Source organism: Ceratotherium simum, unplaced genomic scaffold (genome assembly GCF_057802395.1).
Source record: "Ceratotherium simum simum isolate JZ-2026a unplaced genomic scaffold, ASM5780239v1 HiC_scaffold_44, whole genome shotgun sequence".
Lineage (NCBI taxonomy): Eukaryota > Metazoa > Chordata > Mammalia > Perissodactyla > Rhinocerotidae > Ceratotherium > Ceratotherium simum.
In genome coordinates this window covers 1468331-1488757 of record NW_028261260.1, presented here as the reverse complement: position 1 = coordinate 1488757, position 20427 = coordinate 1468331, and the positions used below count along the sequence as shown (strand labels likewise).

The 20427-nt window shown below is 38.9% G+C and overlaps 1 protein-coding gene and 2 long non-coding RNA genes across 3 annotated transcripts in view; 1 reads left to right on the top strand and 2 right to left on the bottom strand.

Moving 5' to 3' along the window:
* Window positions 1–20427, bottom strand: part of LOC101390292 (ral-GDS-related protein-like) — a 256999-nt gene that overhangs the window by 139957 nt on the left and 96615 nt on the right. The gene's annotated exons all lie outside the window — the stretch shown is intronic.
* Window positions 1603–3398, top strand: LOC147911281 (uncharacterized). Its single transcript, XR_015551351.1, has 2 exons — window positions 1603–2722; window positions 3107–3398. It is a non-coding gene; the product is annotated as an uncharacterized LOC147911281 (long non-coding RNA).
* On the bottom strand, window positions 11146–18829 carry LOC147911280 (uncharacterized). The gene is made up of 2 exons (XR_015551349.1): window positions 17579–18829; window positions 11146–16644 (listed from the first exon to the last, which is right to left on the bottom strand). It is a non-coding gene; the product is annotated as an uncharacterized LOC147911280 (long non-coding RNA).

Sequence of the window (20427 nt, the reverse complement as noted above, 5' to 3'; positions counted from 1 at the left end):
CTTAAAACAAAAAGGTGCAAATCAAAGTAAAGCCTGCCATTATCCTTTTTAAAACAGAGTCACAGTAGCACTATTGTCAAGGTATGAGAAGGAATAAAAATGCTTTATAAAGTCAATTCTTCACTTCTAAAGGACCTAACGTGATGTTCTAGAAATGTCCATAGTCTTTCACTCATCTAGATTAAAATTGCTCAATTTATATTTTAAAGACTAATGTATCTGAGGGCAAAATATTCAAGGTCAGTGTTTAATTGTTTTTCATTGTTGCAAAGTACATGGGTATAAAGTGTGGCTGAAATCCATGGTCTTGGAGAAGAAAAATATATAGAACTTATTTATCACTCTCACAGCATGTCCTGACTTAATCCTACAAATATCCCAAGAATAAAGCCTCAGTGAATTCCATTCTGTTCTTAGATATGGCATCTTTCATTTCTAATGAATATTCTCAAATTAGGCTCTAGCTAGTAATTATGTTCCTGATGCAAATAGGCAGTAAAAAAGAATCCATGCTTGATTAACTCGGGCTCAAGAGGACTACTTAGAACCAAAATTTGTTTTTTGCTTTGTTTTTCTTTATCGATTTCTTTCTTTCTCCTCAGTGGAGTCGGCAGATAAATGACACAGAAAGCTGAGAGACTGGAGGGCAGGGTCTTGAAGAATGTAGGATTTCCTAATCTTCCAGATCTTTTTTATCTTTAAAATTCTGTGATTTTTGCTGTTTATATAGGGGTTCATTTTTTTCATTATTTCTCATAGTGATCATAATAGTGAGACTAACAAAACTTAACACCTGTGGAACATTTTTCGTCGTAAAAATTTATGTCATTCTGACAACTGTTAATATTTTAAAAAGCCACTAAGAGATAACCTGATGCTCAGAGGATTATTAGGGTGGTGAGATTGTTCTGTACATAATGGTGGCTACATGTCACTATATGTGTGTCAAAACTCATGTAACTGTACAACACAAAGAGTGACCCTTAATCTAGGGACTGTAGTTCATAATGTGGGAGATCAAGATTTGGCCACCTGAAATCTATCTCTTTACCTTGGTTGTTTTCTCTGAGGACATTTGACCTCCCCCACTAACTGCCTAAAGAATTTGACATAGTAACTCCTCCCTGGAACAGATCTTCTGTCTGATGGATGTAATATAATGTATAATAGATGTTACAATAGAAAAGGCACCAACAAGCCCATCTTCTCAGAAGTTCTGTCTCTGGCCACATTCTTTGGATGGCCCTGCAAGGAGTTGCCAGACAGACATTTACATTTATACGGGAAATCTCCATTTGTAAAGGTATCTCCCTCTCTGTATTTGGGAAGAGGGGGGATGACCTCATTCCTAGAAACTTATCAATGTGAAAAATGAGGTCTTAAATCTGCATAATAACCTTACTCTTGTTTACTGTGCTTTAGTGGTAATCTCCTGTAACTGACCCTCCCCACCCCCAACATCCTCCTTTGTCATTAGCTGAACATGGTATTTAAGGCAAGAATTTCTACTATTGTGTTGAGAAACGCAATGTCCCTGCTTTCTCCCATGTATACATGTTATTAAACATTGTATTATTTTCTCCTGCTAACCTGTCTTGTTAGTTATTGTTAATTATTGTTATTGTTAATCTTGTTAATTATTTGGCCAGCCATAAGAATCTTAAGGAAAAGGACAGAGGGAGATTCTCTCTCACTTCCCCAACAATAACAACGTTTCAATATTGTTCATTCATTATAACAAACGTATCACACTAATGCAAGGTGTTAATAACAGGGGAGATGGCGCTTGGGAGAGAGGGGAGAGGCAGTACGGTGGGTGTATGGAGCTCTATGTACTGTGGGAGATCGAGATTTGGCCACCCTGAAATATATCTTTACCTTGATTGTTTTCTCTGAGGGACGTTTGACCTCCCCCACTAACTGCCTAAAGAATTTATACATGGTGGCTCCTTCCTGGAACAGATCTTCTATCATGATGGCTGTAAAGATAATGTAGGATAGAGGTTACAATAGGAAAGGCACCAAGCCTCTTTTATCAAAAACTCTGTGTCTCCTGACCACATTATCTATAGATGACCCTGGAAAAGAATTGTTTTCCTGCCCTCTGAAGTCCCAAGCCACTACCCACCCCCAACACGCTCCTCACCTTTAGCTGCAATACTTAAGCAAGCAGCTTAGACAGAGTGACAAGTTGCTCATTTCTGAGTTTCTCCCATGTATACACGTTATTAAGCTTGGTATTATTTTCTCCTGCTAACCTGTCTTGTTAATTATTTGGCCAGCCATAAGAACCTTAAGGGAAAGGGCAGAGGGAGACTCTCTCCCTCTCCCGACATACTATCTGTTCAATTCTCTGTGAATCTAAAACAGTATTGTTAAGAATAAAGTGTTTAAAGATTTTTTGAAAGGCACCGAAAGGTGAGCTAACACTGTAGGGCATCTATTTTGTGCAGAAGGGCAAGGAAGAAGAAGTTGAAATGATTTAAAAAGTTCACCTTGTGACAGTTTGAATTGTGGTGTGTTTCTGAAGCCTTAGACAAGGGCAGGACATAGAATTTGAGACAGGAATGAAATAAAGGAGAAGGAAGACATCAGCGTGATCAGAGCTGATCAATTAATGTTTAGGACAAGTTACTATATTGGATGGATTTGTTTTTATTTTCTTTGCTTTTTAGAAACCTTACACCTTTCTATGAAAGCCACACGTGCACAGTGTCAACAGGTATGTTTCCTACCGAGTAGCAGCTGCTTCTCTCCCTCTGCATCTTCTATTCCTTTCCCCTCCTCTCACTACCTCTGACTGATGGTCGCTGTTTCTATCTCCCTTCCTTACTCTTCCTCTCTCTTATTTATTTATTTATTTATTTTTTTGCTTTATCTTTGTGTTTCTTTCTCCTCTAACACATCAGACTAACCATAACCTTCCTGGTCATTGTTTAGTTCCACTGAAGGAACTCAGTGGTTTCCATCAAGAAATGATAGATCAGTGTTCTGGGAAAAATTTCTCTATTTCAGCTACTTCTCCACCCTCAATCTGAAGCAGGAAAATTTCTTGAACGTTGAGCCAATTTTTTATATTTTTTTCTTTTTTGAATCCAAATTTCAGAGCTCCTGGTCATATTGGAAAAATTCCTGAAGAAGGCTACCTGGAGTTGAGCCGATACTTCTTCCTATGGCCATAAAAAATAATCCTTATTTTGTCCATGGGGCCTCAGGAGAAGCCCTCGTGAGAGAGGAATCCTTGCTAACCCTATGTTGTACCTAGGACTGGCTTCTCCTAAGACAGTGGTTCTCGAACTCCAGTGTGCATTAGAACTGTGTGGAGGTCCCCTACAACACAGAATGCTGAGCCCATCCCAGAATTTGTGATCCAGTAGGATGGCGGACCCAAGAATTTACGTCTCTGATCATTTCCCAGGTGCTGCTGCTGACCACCACACATTGAGAACCACCGGCTTAGAAATCTTAGGTTTCAAAGGATGCTTTCCTTGAGCAGACAGCCAAAACTATCAAAATCTTAATCAAGATTCACCAACAACTTCAATGTGTTGGCATTTGGATCTAGAGGCTCCTGAATTTTCAGAGACTAAAGCAAAGATTACTCTGAGTTCAAGGTTTGTGACTCTCCTAAGTGTTGCCCAATTCCTTTGCTTGCTTCCCTTGACCCCTACCTGGCTAGAAAAGAATATTAAAAACAAAGCCAGCTATGATTATTTAATCTTCAGTCAATTAAGACATTTTTGAGGAAGATTTTTTTGACAGAATAGCCCACTTTCTTTTATCTACACTATTGGAAATGAATTATTAGTGATAACAATGGTTATTTACTGAGGACCTAATATGTCTCAAGCCCTTTACAGACTTTTATTGCTCTGCTTCTCAGAACCCTACGGCATCCCAGGTGTGTTTACTGTTTCTCCACCACTCCTCTAATGAACCCCCCAGACCACACTCATATTTGACTTCACCATGCCTTCTCTCATTTAATTTAGCAATAGAGTAAAATTACAGAAGAAACTTGAAGGGGCCTTGAGCCCCAGCAGGAGAAGGTCTAAAGTCTATCCAGGACAAATGCCTTAATGTTTGTTTCTGAGAAGTTTCCAGGGACAAATACTCCACTAACTCCAGAAATCAGTTCTGATATCTCTAATCAATGATATACATTAATTAATTGGATTTTTATTGATTGGTTGATTGTCTGCTATATTACTTTGCCATATAATAAAATTTTTCTTTGTGTTATTTAAATAATTTTCACTTTATATCCACTTTTTAAATTTAGCCTTCTCTGGACTTCCTCATACATTGAAGATGGTAAATGTCACCTATTAGCATTTTCCTCTTCTGTTTAGATAACCTCAGTTTCTTTACTGTATTAAAAATATTTAATAAGGCCGGCCCCATGGTTTCGGATCCCGGGCGTGCACCGACACACAGCTTCTCCAGCCATGCTGAGACCTCCTCCCACATACAGCAACTAGAAGGATGTGCAGCTATGACATACAACTATCTACTGGGGATCTGGGGGAAAAAAATAAATAAATAAAATTATAAAAAATATATAAATATATTTAATAAGTGTTGTGCTTTTTTTCTCCAGTTCTTTTCTAGGTTCAATTTGTTGGGTAGTATAGTGGAAAGATGACTTCAGAGGTCCTGTGTGGTAAAGAATCATCTTTGTACCGTATTCAATGTGAATAAAATCTATATTACTTTTGTGTTCAGTCTAATCTGGAATCTGAACCTTTTTTCCTTCCTCCCTCTATTGTCTGGAATAGTTAATAATCCCAGACCTAGAGTTTTGCTTGTGGAAAGTGTTTGTTGTTCTTGTTGGTTAGTTGGTTTGACCATCTAACAATTCAATTTATTTAGTAGATATGTGAGTTTTCCTATTTTATTTTTTTGTGTGTGTGTCAGTTTCAGTATATGGATTTTTTTATAAAGTGAATTTTGACCTTTGCTGTCTAATTCGTAGTGCTAAGTATTTCACAAAATGGTGTGTCTCGTTAAGATCTAAGCACTCTGTAGAGAATACTTCTTATTTGATTTCTGATACTGGTCATTTGTGTTTCATTTCTTTTTCTTTTCCTTAATCAGTTTTGTTAGTGGTTTATTAACATTATTAATATTTTAAAAATAACTTTTAGCCTGATTTATTTCTTTAGTATTTTTCTATTTCATTGATTCTTATCTTTATTATTGTTTCCTATCTGTATTTTTTCCAGTGTTATTCTCTTTTAATTCTTGAGACAGAAGCTGAGATTGTGGATTTCCTGTCTTTCTTCCATACTCATACATTCATTTAAGGCTACACACAGATGTAGCTGGTATCTCTTGTCTTCCCTAGTGTATTTCTAAACTCTGTGCTGCAAGCCATGTCTGCCCCATAGTGTCTCCAGCCCATGAGCCTGCAACCATGCCAGCCTTTGTGTGTCTCCATCCCTCTACCTGAAGCTCATATCTTGTGTCGAGTGTCACCATCTCATATGACTGCAGCCCATGTCTGCCCTTTTGTGTTGTCAAGATTTTCTCTCCCCTCTGTCCATATCACCTCTCAAAAGTCTCCATTCCTTGTTCCTGTAGCCCTTGCCAACCCATATGAGTCTCCATCCCCTCTCTCTAAAACCCATGTCAGACAACTAATGTAATTCTCTCATGTACCTGCAGCGCATACATTTCCTCGAGTGTCTCTATCTCCTGTGCCCACATTTTATACCAGACCTCACATGTCTCTCTCACTCCATGTGTCTGCATCCCTTTCCACCCCTGAGTGTGCCTGTCCGCTGTGCTTCAGCCCATGCCAGCTCGTGTTTGTCTACATTCTCTGTGCCTCCAGCCTATCTAGACAACCAGTGTTTTCATTTACTGTTCCTCTAGCCCCTGTCTGAACTCGTGTGTTTCCTTACCCTGTGCCTGTAGCCCATGTGTGCCTCAAGTGTCTTCACTCAGTGTCCCACGCTTGGGTGTCATTCACTTGTTAAAGGACATATTGGTTCCTTCTAGGTTTTGGCCACTGTGAAGAAAGCTGCTTTTTAGATGTTCTTAGGGGTCTGTGTGTGGATGTATATTTTCACAGTAGTTGGAGAAATACACTGCTGCACAATTGGTGCACCGTGTAGTGACACTATATTTAGCTTCACAAGAATTAGCAAGATGTCTTCTTAAGAGGTTGTACTGTGTGTATTCCCATCAGCAGTGAATGAGATTTCCTATTGTCCTTCATCCTCACCAGTAATTAGTATTGTCAGTTTTTGTTTTTTAGCTATTCTACTAGAAGAGTAGAGTATCTCATTGGTGTTTTAATTTGCTTTTTCTTAATGCACAATGCATTTTATTTTCCAATAATTTCTTGTTGTTGAGAAATTTATATTTGCTTATTTGCCATGTATATATATATTTTTGGTAACTTGTCTATTCATATTTTGGTCTATTTATTTTAATTTGGGGAGTTTGTTTTCTTGTTGCAGTATTTGATTGGTTCTTTGAATATTTTGCATGCAGGTCTTTCTGCAGATATGTGTTTTACAAATGTATTATCCTAGTCAGGAGTTTGTATTTCCACTCTGTGAATGCCGTCTTTCCCAGATTGGATAGTTTAAACTTAACCAAGTCCACATGATCAATTATTTTCTTCATGGATGGTGCTTTTTGTGTTGTATATGAAAACTAATCATCAAACTATAAATCATGAAGATTTTCTCCTGTTTCCCAGAATGATTTTTACAGTTTTGCATTTTATTTTAAGTTGATGAGTGATTTTGAGTAAATTTATGTCTAAGGTGCAAAGTTTGTGTCTTTGTTCATTTATTTCCATAGGGTCATCCTTTTGTATCATCACCATGGTTGATGATGACTAGAGACTAAAAGACTAAAGACCTAAAAGACTATTATTTTTTATGTTGGAGTGCATTTATTGTCTTGACCAAGATCAAGTTGTCTGTATTTGCAGAGGTCTATGTGTGGACTTTCCATGATTTTTCATTTACCTCTGTGTCTATTCATTTTATTTTTCAATTTTTTATTTATTTTTTAATTTTTTTAAATTTATTTTTCCCCCAAAGCCCCAGTAGATAGTTGTATGTCACAGCTGCACATCCTTCCAGTTGCTGCACGTGGGACGCGGCCCCAGCATGGCCGGAAAAGCAGTGCGTCGGGGCGAGCCCGGGATCCGAACCCTGGCCACCTGCAGCGGAGCGCGCACACCCAACTGCCAAGCCATGGGGCCGGCCCTATTTTTAAAATATCACGGTTCAGATCCCGGGCGTGCACCGAAGCACGGATTCTCCGGCCATGCTGAGGCAGCATCCCACATACAGCAAATAGAAGGATGTGCAGCTATGACATTCAACTATCTACTGGTTCTTTGGGGGAAAAAAATAAATAAATAAAATTATAAAAAAAATCACGGTCTCTTGATTATTGTAGTATTGTAAAATATCGCAGTCTCTTGACTTTGTAATTAATCTTGACATTGAGAAGTGTGAGTTCATCAATTTGTTCTTCATCAGGATTGTCTAGACCACTCAAGGTTTCAAATGAGTTCTTCAATATCTACAAAATAGCTTGGTGAGATTTTTATTGGAATTGCACTGGATCTTTAGATCAATTTAAGAAGAATTGACATCTTAATAATATTGTGACTTTTGATCATGAGCAAGGAATATATCTCAATTGATTTATTTTTTCCTTTATTGCTTTTAAGACTGTCTCATATTTTTTTCCACAGATATCTGTAAATATTTTATTGGATTTACACTTGAGGATTTCTTTGTGTATGTGTGTGTATTGTTAACGGTATTGTTTCATATTCCAATTATTTGTTGGTATATAGAAAATCAACTGAATTTTGTATACTGAATTTGAACCTCTCTTCATGATATCTCTATAAATTCCCATCTGGGCACAGAACAGGGGCCTCCGTTTCTGTTTGAACATCCCAAATCATGGCATTGAATAATCTGAATACTGAATTTCAGCCATTCACCAGAACTGCCAAGGCACACAGCCACCACTAATACTGCAGTTACAAGCCTTTTCCAAGAGACATGCCCTCAGATTCATTAAAGAACGCCTGTTTTCCACTCGGCCTGGCAGTGGCAGTTTGGCAAGAAGACTGCAGAGCCCTTACAGGCTTATTCCTAGAGCTGAGCCAAACTCTCCCTGTCTTCCATTGTTGAAACTGAGTCTGTGCAGAACCTCCCTCAGCTCTAGGAATTAAGGCTCTCTCACACATAACTTCCCAGACACACTGCAGTTACCAACCTTTTCTGAGAGTCATTCCCTCAGATTCACTAAAGAAAGCCAGTTCTCAACTCGGCCTGCCAGTGGCAGTTTGGCAAGAAACTGCAGAGCCCTTAGAGGCTTGTCCCTAGAGCTGAGTCAAACTATCTCTGTCTTCCATTTCTGGATCTGAAACTGTGCAGAACCTCCCTCAGCTCTAGGAATTAAGACTGTCTCACAAATAAATTCCAAGACACACTGCAGTTAAAAGCCTTTTCTGAGAGGCATTCGCTTGGATTCACTAAAGAAAACTGGTACTTGACTCGGCCTGCCAGTGGCAGTTTGGTGAGAAACTGCAGAGCCAGATTGTATGTATAACTGAGATCAAATGGTATTTATCTTTCTCTGTCTCAGTTATATCACTTAGCATAATGACCTCAAGGTCCATGCATGACATTGCAAATGGCAAGATTTTTTCATTTTTATGGCTGAATAATATTCCATTGTAAATATATACCCCATTTTCTTTACTTTTTTTTGTGAGGAAGATGAGCCCTGAGCTAACATGTGCCAACCCCCCTCTTTTTCCTGAGGAAGACTGGCCCTGGACAAACATCCGTGCCCACCTTCCTCAACTTTATATGGGACTCCATCACAACATGGCCTGACAAGTGGTGAGGCAGTGCGCACCCGGGATCTGAACCCCGAGCTGCCACAGCAGAGCACACACACTTAACCAATATGCCACCAGGCCGGCCCATACCACGTTTTCTTTACGCACTCATCTATTGATGGACATTTAGGTTGTTTCCATATCTTAGCTATTATAAATAATGCTGTAATAATCACAGGGTTGCATATATCTTTTCAAGTTAGTGTTTTCATTTTCTTTGGATAAATATACTGAAGTGTATCTATTTTTAATTTTTTCAGGAACCTCCACTGTCTTTTCCATAGTGGCTGCACCAATTTAAATTCCCATGAACAGCACACAAGAGTTTCCTTTTCTTCACATCCTTGCCAACACTTATTATCTCTTGTCTCTTTGATGATCACCATCCTTACAGGTGTGAGGAGATAGATCTTTGTGGTTTTGGTTTGCATTTCCTTGATGATTAGTGACATTGATCTCCTTCTAATGTACATGTTGGCCATTTGGATGTCTTCTTGGGACAAATGTCTATTTAATCCTTTGCCCACTTTTCAATTGGATTGCTTTTTTGTTATTGGGTTGTATGAGTTCTTTATAAATTTTGTTATGGGTTGTATAAATTTTTTATAAATTTTAGATATTTAACTCTTTATCTGATACATGGTTTGTAAAACTTTTCTCCCAGCCTTTTGATTTTGTTGGTTGTTTCTTTTGCTGGGCAGAAGCTTTTAAGTTTGATGTAGTCCCATTTGTTGATTTTTTCTTTTGTTGTTTGCAGTTTTGGTGGGATATCCACAAAATCATTGCCAAGACCAATGTGGAGGAGCCTCTTCCCTATGTTTTCTTCTAGCAGTTTTACAGCTTCAGGTCTGAGAATGCCCAAAAGGCTGGGAGGAGCAATGTCCCTTTTTTTCACAGCTGAACAGATTCAGTCTCTCATTTCTCTATCAAGAAGTTTTGTTCAGACCTTATAAACACAATTCTTTCCAATTTTAAGCCAAATTAAAAAGGTCAGCCTGGCCCCTTCACTCCAAAAGTGCCCCCTAGGCTCCCCTGGTCAAGGAAATTCCCCCTGGGTTTCTCGTTCCTAGGAATTCCCCCCTAGGTTCCTCTAACCTAGATTATGTACCAGTACACCCTTAAGACACCTAGCCTTAAGCCTTGAAAACAGCTCAAATAAATTCTGAACTGTTGACTTACAATAAGGAGGTCCAGGTTTCAGGAGAACTCACTGGGGTCACCTGAAGAATGCAGTGATCTGGAGGGCACAATGGGCCCCTATTGGTACCCAATGCCAGTTCAGTGTAGATTCCAGGTGGTCTCTGGTGGGTTTCTCTGAAATCCTGCCATGACTACACCAACAAATGTCTACATAAATAATCCATAATCAATGTATAAATCAAAATTGGAGTGAGTTTATTATGAGCCGCCTTTTGAGGACCATGGCCCAGGGCCTTCCTTCCCTAAGGAAGGAAGGGCATCAACGAAGTGGGGTGTACAGAGCGGTTATATGCTGTCAAAGAGCATGTATCACATAGGATTGTAATGTCCCTTTTACTATAGTGACAAGATCGTCCTGTCAGACTGCCCTGCCAGAATAGCTATTGACGGACACAGCAGGGAGCAGGTCTGCTGTCTTGATGGGCTTGGCTGGTGTCAGGTCTGTTGTCTCGAACTAGGTGGTCACAGGATGACTGCAGCAACCAAGTCCTAGCTTAGGGAGAAATGCTCATGCATAAGGTAATGCCAATGAGGGCATCCTTATCTTAAGAGCATATTCTCTTCTCTTTGGGACATGGGAAAGCAGATACACAATGCAGGCGACAGGCCCTTTTGGAAAAACAAACTCCGGCCAAATTAGTTTTACCCCAAATAGCTTTCTCATGTACTCCAATATATCCTATTGCTTGCCATTTATTTATCAGTTCCTTAGTACTCATTGTGTGTCTGTTATGTATACAGAATATGTAATATCCTGGGGAAAACAGGGGTTATAGGATATAGTGTCTGTAGACAAGGAGCTTATTACCCTACTTGGAAAATAACTACATTTCTTTTTTTTTTTTTTGTGAGGAAGATCAGCCCTGAGCTGACATCCATGCTAATCCTCCTCTTTTTGCTGAGGAAGACCGGCCCTGAACTAACATCTATTGCCAATCCTCCTCCTTTTTTTTCCCCCCAAAACCCGAGCAGTTATTGGGGCTGGCACCCAATAACTACATTTCTGAAATGCTAAACAGAAACACAGCAGAGAAAAAGACATGCCTCAATGGTCGAGGAAATGCCACAGCAAATTTATTAAGTGAATGCAAAACAGTGACAATCAGCACAAATGCCAAGAAAGCTCTGGAGTCTCAAGCTAGCTCAACTAGCTTCTCACAATAAAGCAAAGATTCAGCACTGGTTCTGGAGAGGCCTTGATGTGGACATATGGTGATGACTTTGAATTCCTCCGAGGAGAAATTTTTAAATACAGGAAATAATGTGTGATTATTCTAACTAAACATAGATTTTTTTTGTTTTATTTATTTATTTTTTCCCCCAAAGCCCCAGTAGATAGCTGTATGTCATAGCTGCACATCCTTCTAGTTGCTGTATGTGGGACGCGGCCTCAGCATGGCCGGAGAAGCGGTGCGTCGGTTCGCACCCGGGATCCGAACCCCAGCCACCAACAGCGGAGCCCGCACACCTAACCGCTAAGCCACGGGGCTGGCCCTAAACGTAGATTTTTAAAATGTCAAAACGAGTGGTACTCCTGGTGTGTTGTTTCTGAATAACAGCTGTCATCGTCTTAGCTCTTTCCTCATAGTGTTGCCTCCTGCCTCACACCAGCCCTATGAACAGGGCCAGGGCGGGTATCATTCCTGATTTCCTGATGAGAACGCTGAGGCCTTGTAAAGTTAGGAGATCTGTCTGGGCGCCAGTATTGATGATATCCTAGGATTTTTGTCTACTCAGTATTTTTCTTTATCTTCTGTAATTGCCATTATTTCAATATAACTGATAACTTTCTACCTTGGTTTTTCAAATGAAACCCACAAAGTTTGTGGGTATCTTTTGGTCCCTTGTTAAGCAAATGATGAAAATATGAGATTACCAGCTACAGCTGCTGCTCATATTGACAAGCCATCTCCTTTATTTTTCTACCTGACAAACGTGTTCATTCAATAGACATTAAGTGGCTGTTATGCAGTCATCATCACATTGTCAAGGGTAGGGGGATTGACAGGACAAGTGTGCACACTTCTTGTGCTGAAGAGACTTTCAGTGCATTTGAGGGAAGATGAGATACACTCAGGAAAGTGTTAAGCCGCCACCCTTCCAGAAAGCACAACATTATTGTCAAAACGAGGGGTGCAGGTGTGCCGTGTTTGTGTGCTGATCCCGAAGTGGTCCAGGTGAGCTGGGCCATCAACCAGACTTTAGTGATTGATGAGACTCTGTGAGGGGAGGACCAGGGAGGGCCTTCTAGAGAAGTGGAGCTTGACTCAAGAAACAGGGAAAGACGAATTTGGGGGGTGGACGGGAGGCATGTAGAAAAATATAAATGATAGTCTGGTTGAAGGGATGGCATCTGTAGACACTAAAAAGCCATGAAAGAAATTGTGTTATCCTTATTTTCTGCTACTGGAGCCATGCGGTGAAGGAGAGGTTTTGAGATTACTCACAGCACTGTAATGTGTGAGAGTCCTGGGGTGTGGCTGAAAGCCTGGAGGACCAACTGAACTTTCGTATATATATGTAGTTTATATGGGGTTGTATAGAGTGCTTATAGCATACATTGTATTGGGGTGAACGTGGACTCCTAAGTGAAACCATTTATCCCTTTGGCTGTTGGTGCCGCCTGTTTTATATGGAGCCAGCGATGTCCAAGACTGAGTGGAATCATTGTATTAGGATGATGAAGCGCTCTAGGCAAGAGTCCATTCATCAGGGGATGTGCAGTTTGCTACCCTGATAGATGCCCGGCTACACCTTCCATGAAAGGTTCACATGATACAGATATGAAGGAGGCAGGATCCTGTGCCTAATGGCTGGCAACAGGCAGGGAGACATTTTCCTAAACCAGCAGCTGGTGCAGCACTGTCAGGACATCACGCCTGACATCCTCCTTGCCCGAGTCTTACCTTCTTCCTCTAAGTATGAGGATATTCTCTGATATTTTGGCCAATGCACATATACAGAATTCTTTCAGTTTCACCAATGAGAGCTCATTTCTAAATTCGTGCTAATTAAACGAACCACTCATTTCACCAATGAAAAGCTATTTCTGATATTCAGTAAGCTAAGTAGCAAAGCCTGTGGTGCTTATCAAGATATGACTAGCTTAAAGAGACGTGAATAGCTGAAACGCACAGCCAGCTCTGAAATGTGACACTTTCTGATACAAGACTAGCTGACCCCTGGAATCTGAATTCTCTATTAGGGTCAATGACTGTCCCTGAAGGTAAAGCTTGAACTAACTCATCTATGCGTTGTATATTACCGTCAATGCTGAAGAATATTTTATGAATCTCTTAATTTGTTAAAAAAATTACAGAAAGAGCATCTCCTGTCCATCAGTTAATTCAGTTTACTTTATAGTCTCAACATGATGACTACAGTATGTTTTTTGTTTTTAATTTGCTCTTTACCTCTGCCACACTCTTATTCTCTTCGCTTTGCTTTATAATCAACAAAGGTTTAGCAAAATATACATATAAGTAAGGAAAATATCATAGGGAGAACCCAGGACATGCATATATTGAACACATACATCCTAAACGTGTTGTTGTTCTGAAATCCTAATGTGTAGCTTTGCAAGGTGTTTATAGGCCTCAAAGTGGCCTCCTTTGTGAAATTTCCACTTTACTCCCTGGTGCCAGGTGTAGTTATGAGCCTTCTCATTCTGTCCAGATTCTATTTGTCTGTAGCTGGGAAAAGTTTTCTTTGCTAGCAGATCTCTGTCCAATTCTTTTATTCTTGTCTGGTTTATTTACTTTTTCACTATATTTCTCCCAAACAGTTCCCAACTTGGACCTAAGATAAGTCAGTTTCCTGGACCTTTTGTTGTTGAAGGCAGGGAAGGTATTATCATCCTCTGGTGCCTAGTACAGCCTGTCCTTTGACTTTGCCACACGTATTCAAACAGATGTTAAAGGGACAGCATATTTGAATGTATTAAAGATGCTAAAAAATTGCTTAAAAGATGCTTAAAGTTCAGGGAGTTCTCTGACTGAGCGTCTGGATTTTCTGATCTTATAATCTCTGCCCACATGCCATCTCTACCTCAAAAGGAAGAGACTTATCTTCTCAAAGAAACTGCTCTTAGTTTGATTGAATGTTTCTATTCTTTTTCTAGCCTCTCTTTCATCTATTTCTGCTCTGATTTTTATTTCTGTCCTTCTACTGACTTTAGGCTTTGTTTATTCTTCTTTTTCTAGTTCTTTTAGGTACAGTGTTAGATTGTTTATTTGGGCTTTTTCTCCTTCCTTGAGTTGGGCTTCTATTGCTATAAATTTCACTCTTAGTACTACTTTTGCTGCATCCCATAAGTTTTCATATGTTGTTTTTCATTTTCATTTGTCTCTAGGTATATTTTGATTTCTCCTTTGATTTATTCATTGATCCAATAGTTGTTCAGTAGCATGTTGTTTACTGTCCAAATATTTGTGACTTTTCCAATTTTTTCTTGTAGTTGATTTCTAGTTTCATACAATTGTGGTCAGAAAAATGCGTGATCTGATTTCAGTCTTCTTAGAATTATTGAGGCTTGCTTTGTTTCCCAACATATGTCTATCTTTGAGAATGTTCCATGTGAACTTGGGAAGAATGTGTATTCTGCTGTTTTGGGATGAAATGTTCTCTATATATCTATTAGGACCATCTGGTCTGATGTTTCTTTTAAGGCCACTGTTACCTTGTTGACTTTCTGTGTGGATGATCAATCCATTGATGTGGGTGGGGTGTTGAAGTCCCCTACAATTATTGTGTTGCTGTCAATTTCTCCCTTTAAGTCTGTTAATAGTTTCTTTACATAGTTTGTTGCTCCTGTGTTAGGTGCATGTATATTAATGTATTATGTCTTCTTGGTGGAATGTCCCTTTATCATTATATAATGTCTGTCTTTGTCTCTTGTTAGGCAAGGGAAACAAAAGAAAAAATAAGGAAGTGGGACTACATCAGACTAAAAAGTTTCTGCACAGCAAAGGAAACTGTCAACAAGATGAAAAGACAACCTACCCACTGGGAGAAAGTATTTGCAAATCATATATCTGACAAGGGGTTAATTTCCATAATATATAAAGAACACATACAACTCCACAACAAAAAAAAGAACGACCTGATCAAAACATGAGCAGAGGTTATGAAAAGACATTTTTTCAAAGAAGGTATACAGATGGCCAACAGGCACATGAAAGATGTTCAACGTCACTAATTATTAGGGCAATGCAAATCAAAACTACAATGAGATACTACCTCACACCCATCAGAACGGCTATTATTAAAACGACAAAAAATAATAAGTGTTGGAGAGGATGTGGAGAAAAGGGAACCCTCATACATTGCTGATGGGAACGCAAACTGCTGCAGCCACTATGGAAAAAAGGATGGAGATTACTCAAAAAATTAAAAATAAAAATACCATAAGATCCAGCTATTCTACCTCTGGATATTTATCCGAGGAATATGAAGTCAGTAATTAAAAAAATGTATGTGTCCCTATGTTCTTCACAGCATTATTCACAATAGCCAACACTGGGAAGCAACTCAAGTACTTATCAATGGATGAATGAATAAAGATGTGATATATATACATATATACCATGGAATACTACTCAGCCATAAAGAAGACAACATCATGCCATTTGTGACAGTATGGATGGACATTGACGGTATTATACTAAGTGAAACAAGTCAGATAGACAAAGAAACATACTGATTGATTTCCCTCATATTGGGAAAATAAATAAACAAACACATAGATAAGGAGTACAGATTGTAGTTACCAGAGGGAAAGAGGGAAAGGTGTAAAGGGGCACATATGTATGGTGACAGATGAAAACAAGACTATTGGCAGTGAACATGATCCAGTCTATACAGAACTGAAATATAGTAATGTACACCTGAAATTTACACAGTTATAAGCCATATGACCTCAATAAAATTAAAAAGAAATTTATTTTTAAATATAGCAAGACCCACTTTACACCTGGGCTGCAGGCAGCCCACGCACTCACTGAATTACACAGAAGGGCAGTTTCCCAGGTGAGTCCTGTCTGCTTTGCCACCCTCGGAACCTCCTGATGAAGAACACAGGCCCAAAGATGCTGAAGCAGGTGGGACCCCTGGAGCAGGGAATGTTCTGAGAGTGTGTGACACAAAGTATCTGTGCAGTGCATACTGGGTAGTGAGTTTGTGCTTCTCTTCAAGGTATGCCTTTGGTCATAATCTGCCGATAACTCAAGGAAAATCACTGGTAGGCTTGTTAAATGGAAAATTCTCATGTCCCAACTTCAAAGCTGCTGAGTTAGAATTCCGGGGAAGGGACACTGGACTTGTCCAGTTATTACCGTGTAGACTGAAGTCTGAGAAGCACTGCTGCTGGCGTCCAGCTGTAGCCACTGCCCGAGGTCAAAGCTCCACATCTTGTGAGGCCTGAGACGGCTCCCAGGGGAGATTTCTGTCTGTCGTCTGCAGAGGGGCGGCCACCTCACCTCTTCCCGCCAGCTCGCTTCCCTAACTGGCTTCCTTGTGCCTTTCTTAGTCCTTTTCTTTACCTTCAGAGATAACTGGGAGAGGCAAGATAGAGATACAAATTTTACTAAATCTAACACTTAAGTAATCTTTAAAAAATTGTACAGCGTTCAGATGTAATATTTATTTTTCTGTTGGGTTGTTTTTTGTCTTTCTCCCTTTTGTTGTCTTAAAGTATTTTGTGTTATTGGCTGGGAAGATAGCATGATATTAACATCAGCTTTATATTGAGCCCCAAACCAGGAAAGCACTTTATATTTGTCATATGGAATTAAGAATCACATTTGTGTAATGATGTTTAAAGGAATTTGGTTGTTTTATTCCTTGTTTTTTCTTCTTTTTGGCATAATAAAGTCCCAGTTTCTTCTTGGTGGACTGATCAGGAATACTGATGTCTGATCTATAAGTGAAGAGTAAATAGAAGAGCACTGTTACTATTCATAAATCTCTTCCTCACTAACTTTTCCTAAATGATAGCATGGGTGTTAGAGTTAAGAATTTTGATTTTTCCCCCATTGGATTATAGAGAGAAAGATAGTCATTAGAGACTTAACTTGGAGTTGTAGTCAAAGAGCATAACATAAGAGCACTGAGCTTGGGCTCTGCCATGTATCAGCTTTGTAACCTGGGTGAGTTTTCTAGCCACTGTACCCAGTCTCTTCATCTATAAAATGATGAGAAGAACAACATCTACTACGTCGGGATATTTTGAGGGTTATGGGAGTTAATGTATGTTCAAGCACAGAATTAACATTCAGAATGCAGTGCCTGGTTCAGTAGAAGTGTTTGCTGCTGTTATTATAATTATCATTATTTCATGTCCTATCTTCCTCATGAATTCCCTGTAAAACCAACAATATTCCACAGTGTAAACAGTTTTATTCCAGGTCCCTGCTTAAAGGCCTTCAGAGGGAGCCTCGTGCTCATAACCTCCTGTTTTTATCCCAGTCTCTGGAGAGATGCATTTACCTCTTTCTTCTTTGCACTGAGGCACTGAATGGGGGCCCACACCCAACCATGCATGTCCTCCTTTTAGTATCCGATGCTTTTCAGACACTGCTTAGTGTTTACTTGGTGGACTATACTCCCTGACATGAACAACTCATGGGAGATAAAACGTAGAAAACATTGTTCCATGTAGGTCTCTGAGTTTATCATAACTCTGAGTACAGTTGTTCAAGGGCCAAGGTAGAGTCCCTTAATGCAAAGATATTCAGAGATGAGGGTGTTCTAATGTGACACCATCTGAAAATAAAGCAAGCACATAAAAGCATATAAAGTTTTAAAAGGAAAAGCACACAACTAAAAGAATTGATCCCATTAAATACACTATTCTATTTGTTTATGCATCAAATTACTGATAGGAAATAGCCAGGTGTAGAGATAGTAGAATTGATCAATTTCATAGAGAATTCTTTTTAACAGTTGTTCGTATCTTGTGTTTTACATCATTGATTGGGGTAATATTTTCATCATTTCCTTTCCTAGTGTCTTTATCTTTCTCAACTTTTCCAAGAGATATATTTATATTATCCTCTAAAATTTTAGGGCAATTTGAAAAAAGTTATCAAACATTTTAAGTTATTGATTTTGTATACTGGAGGAGCTCTAGATTGAAAGTTAATTAGTGATAATTAGAGTTTTAGTTTGGTAAAAGATGGTAGTTGGAACTGATAACAGGATGTTTGTAACCTAGTTTTTTCTTCATTATTTGATGTAGTTTTCAAAATGAGAGAGCAAGTAATTTTTCATGTAATATATTGTCTCATTTTAAAATATGTGTTCTTGGAGAGGGTGATGGAGGTAAGTAGAAAATAATTTAATGTAGTGACTTATTTTCCTCAAGCTGATCTGTTATAAACCCAACAGCTATATAGCGTCATTTTGTCCAAATGACCTGATGGCACTTTCTTGACTTTTCTTGCTGTGACTCTAGCAATCTGAGGTCACACCATCTTTTCCCTCCTAGTCATGTTTTTAGTTGTAAGAGTGACACTATCAATAATATAGTGACAACTTTGCACACAGTCTACTATTTACTAAAATATATATATCAATTGCAAACTTTGATAACATAATTATTAAGTAATGAACTATTTGCAGTGCACTTAACAACTGATGGCTACACGTTATTGTGTAGTGTCATCATGGTTAAAACCATTATTTGCAACATGTGACCCCTTTCAATTTTATTTTAAAGGAAAGAGTTCAATGACTTTTTTCTTTGTGAAGAAGAAAGACTTGCATTTCCATCTTAGAAAATTGAGAACTTGCTTTTTGCCTTTTTTTTGTCTTCAGCTCTTCTTCCTACTGGTTACTAATTCACATGTCCAGTTTCTTCAGATTCATGGTGCTACCTCCTCTGTCTTTTTCATTGTTCTTACTTTAATTTTTCTATAATCCCATCTGAGAAAGATGTTTATCTCCACCTTCATATATCAAGGAAGGAACCGACCCTCCTTTATGTGAACTTGGAGACAGAGGCCAAGGTGAAGCCTCGGTGCCCCTCCCCACCAGTGAGCTGCAGAAGGCCTGCAGAGTCCTGTGAATCTTTGGCTCCCCTCCTGACTCCCTACACAGTTGGCATTGACTCCACGGAGAAGCCCAGCTTGGTACAATCGAATTTTTGAAGTCTATAGAAGCCTGCTGAAGGATAAGACTGGCTAGAAAGGACATCAGCAAGTAGTGTGCTCCAAAAGTTGGTGGCAGAAACATTAATAAGAAGAAAATCTTTTCGTTTATCTTGTTTTCTTTTTATGTTCTCTATCTTCATTTTCCTTTACTTAGATGGTACAAACCCTGTCCACCCCCCATGGTGGTTCTTTTCCTGGAGTCCCACGGCAGTTTATTCATATCTCTTTCATTCAAATTATTTCTGTAGTGTAATTTATCTGTTCATATATATCTGTTTTCCTTGCAGACTGCCAACATTTCAAGACCTTTGGGCACATAGTGTATACTTAAGTATTTGAGTGAATAAATGAAGCTCTTTTGTGGAATAAGATCTAAATAAATAAAATACCTACTAAGCACATGAATGCAAGCATTTGAGAGAGAGTTTTGTGTCTCCTGAAGCAGCCTGTGGACCAGTTTAGGGGCTCAGTGCCAAGGTTACTTAATAGATTTAGATAAAATGAAAGAGATAATTAACTTTAGTTTTAAAATTCTTGGAGAACAGGAACAGCATATCTAGGTGTGGATCAGGACTTGATCATTCTTGTTGCATCTTTGGAAAATCCAGTCCTTTATCTTTCTATGAAAATGTGACTGGCCAAGAGAATTAACAGAGGACTGGCTTTTAGAAAGGCAATTTTGTCACAGGAAAAAATATAGAAGGAGAGCTGGTAGAAACACAGCAGAAACTTTTTGTGTAGAAACCCTAAAAATTGGGTTTACATGCTGTCTGAAAGAACTGTAACCCAACTTTTCTCCAATATAGATTTGAGCAGCTTTTAAATATCTAGGAATACAAAAGGATTACAAAGGAAAATAGATCAAACTGAAAGGAATTTAGGATGGAACAATGAAATGAAGCTGAAGTAAGCCAGTGCACTGAAATGTGTTTCAGAAGGACCTGCAGTTTTTAAAGGTAGTTGGAAATGTATCCCTCAGGTTTAAAGTAGAAAGGGAAATGGGAACAATTCTCTATCATCTCATGTCCATGAGATTAAAAGCAACAGTCTCTCAGAGAAGCAAAACTTTTCTGGCTTCTAATGTCCCAAAAAGTGTTTTGAATGGTGCCTAATGAAAGAGATTCTGTGTGACGTAATGCAAATACATTATCATCAACTCATTTCCAAGTTTAGTTCAAACACTTT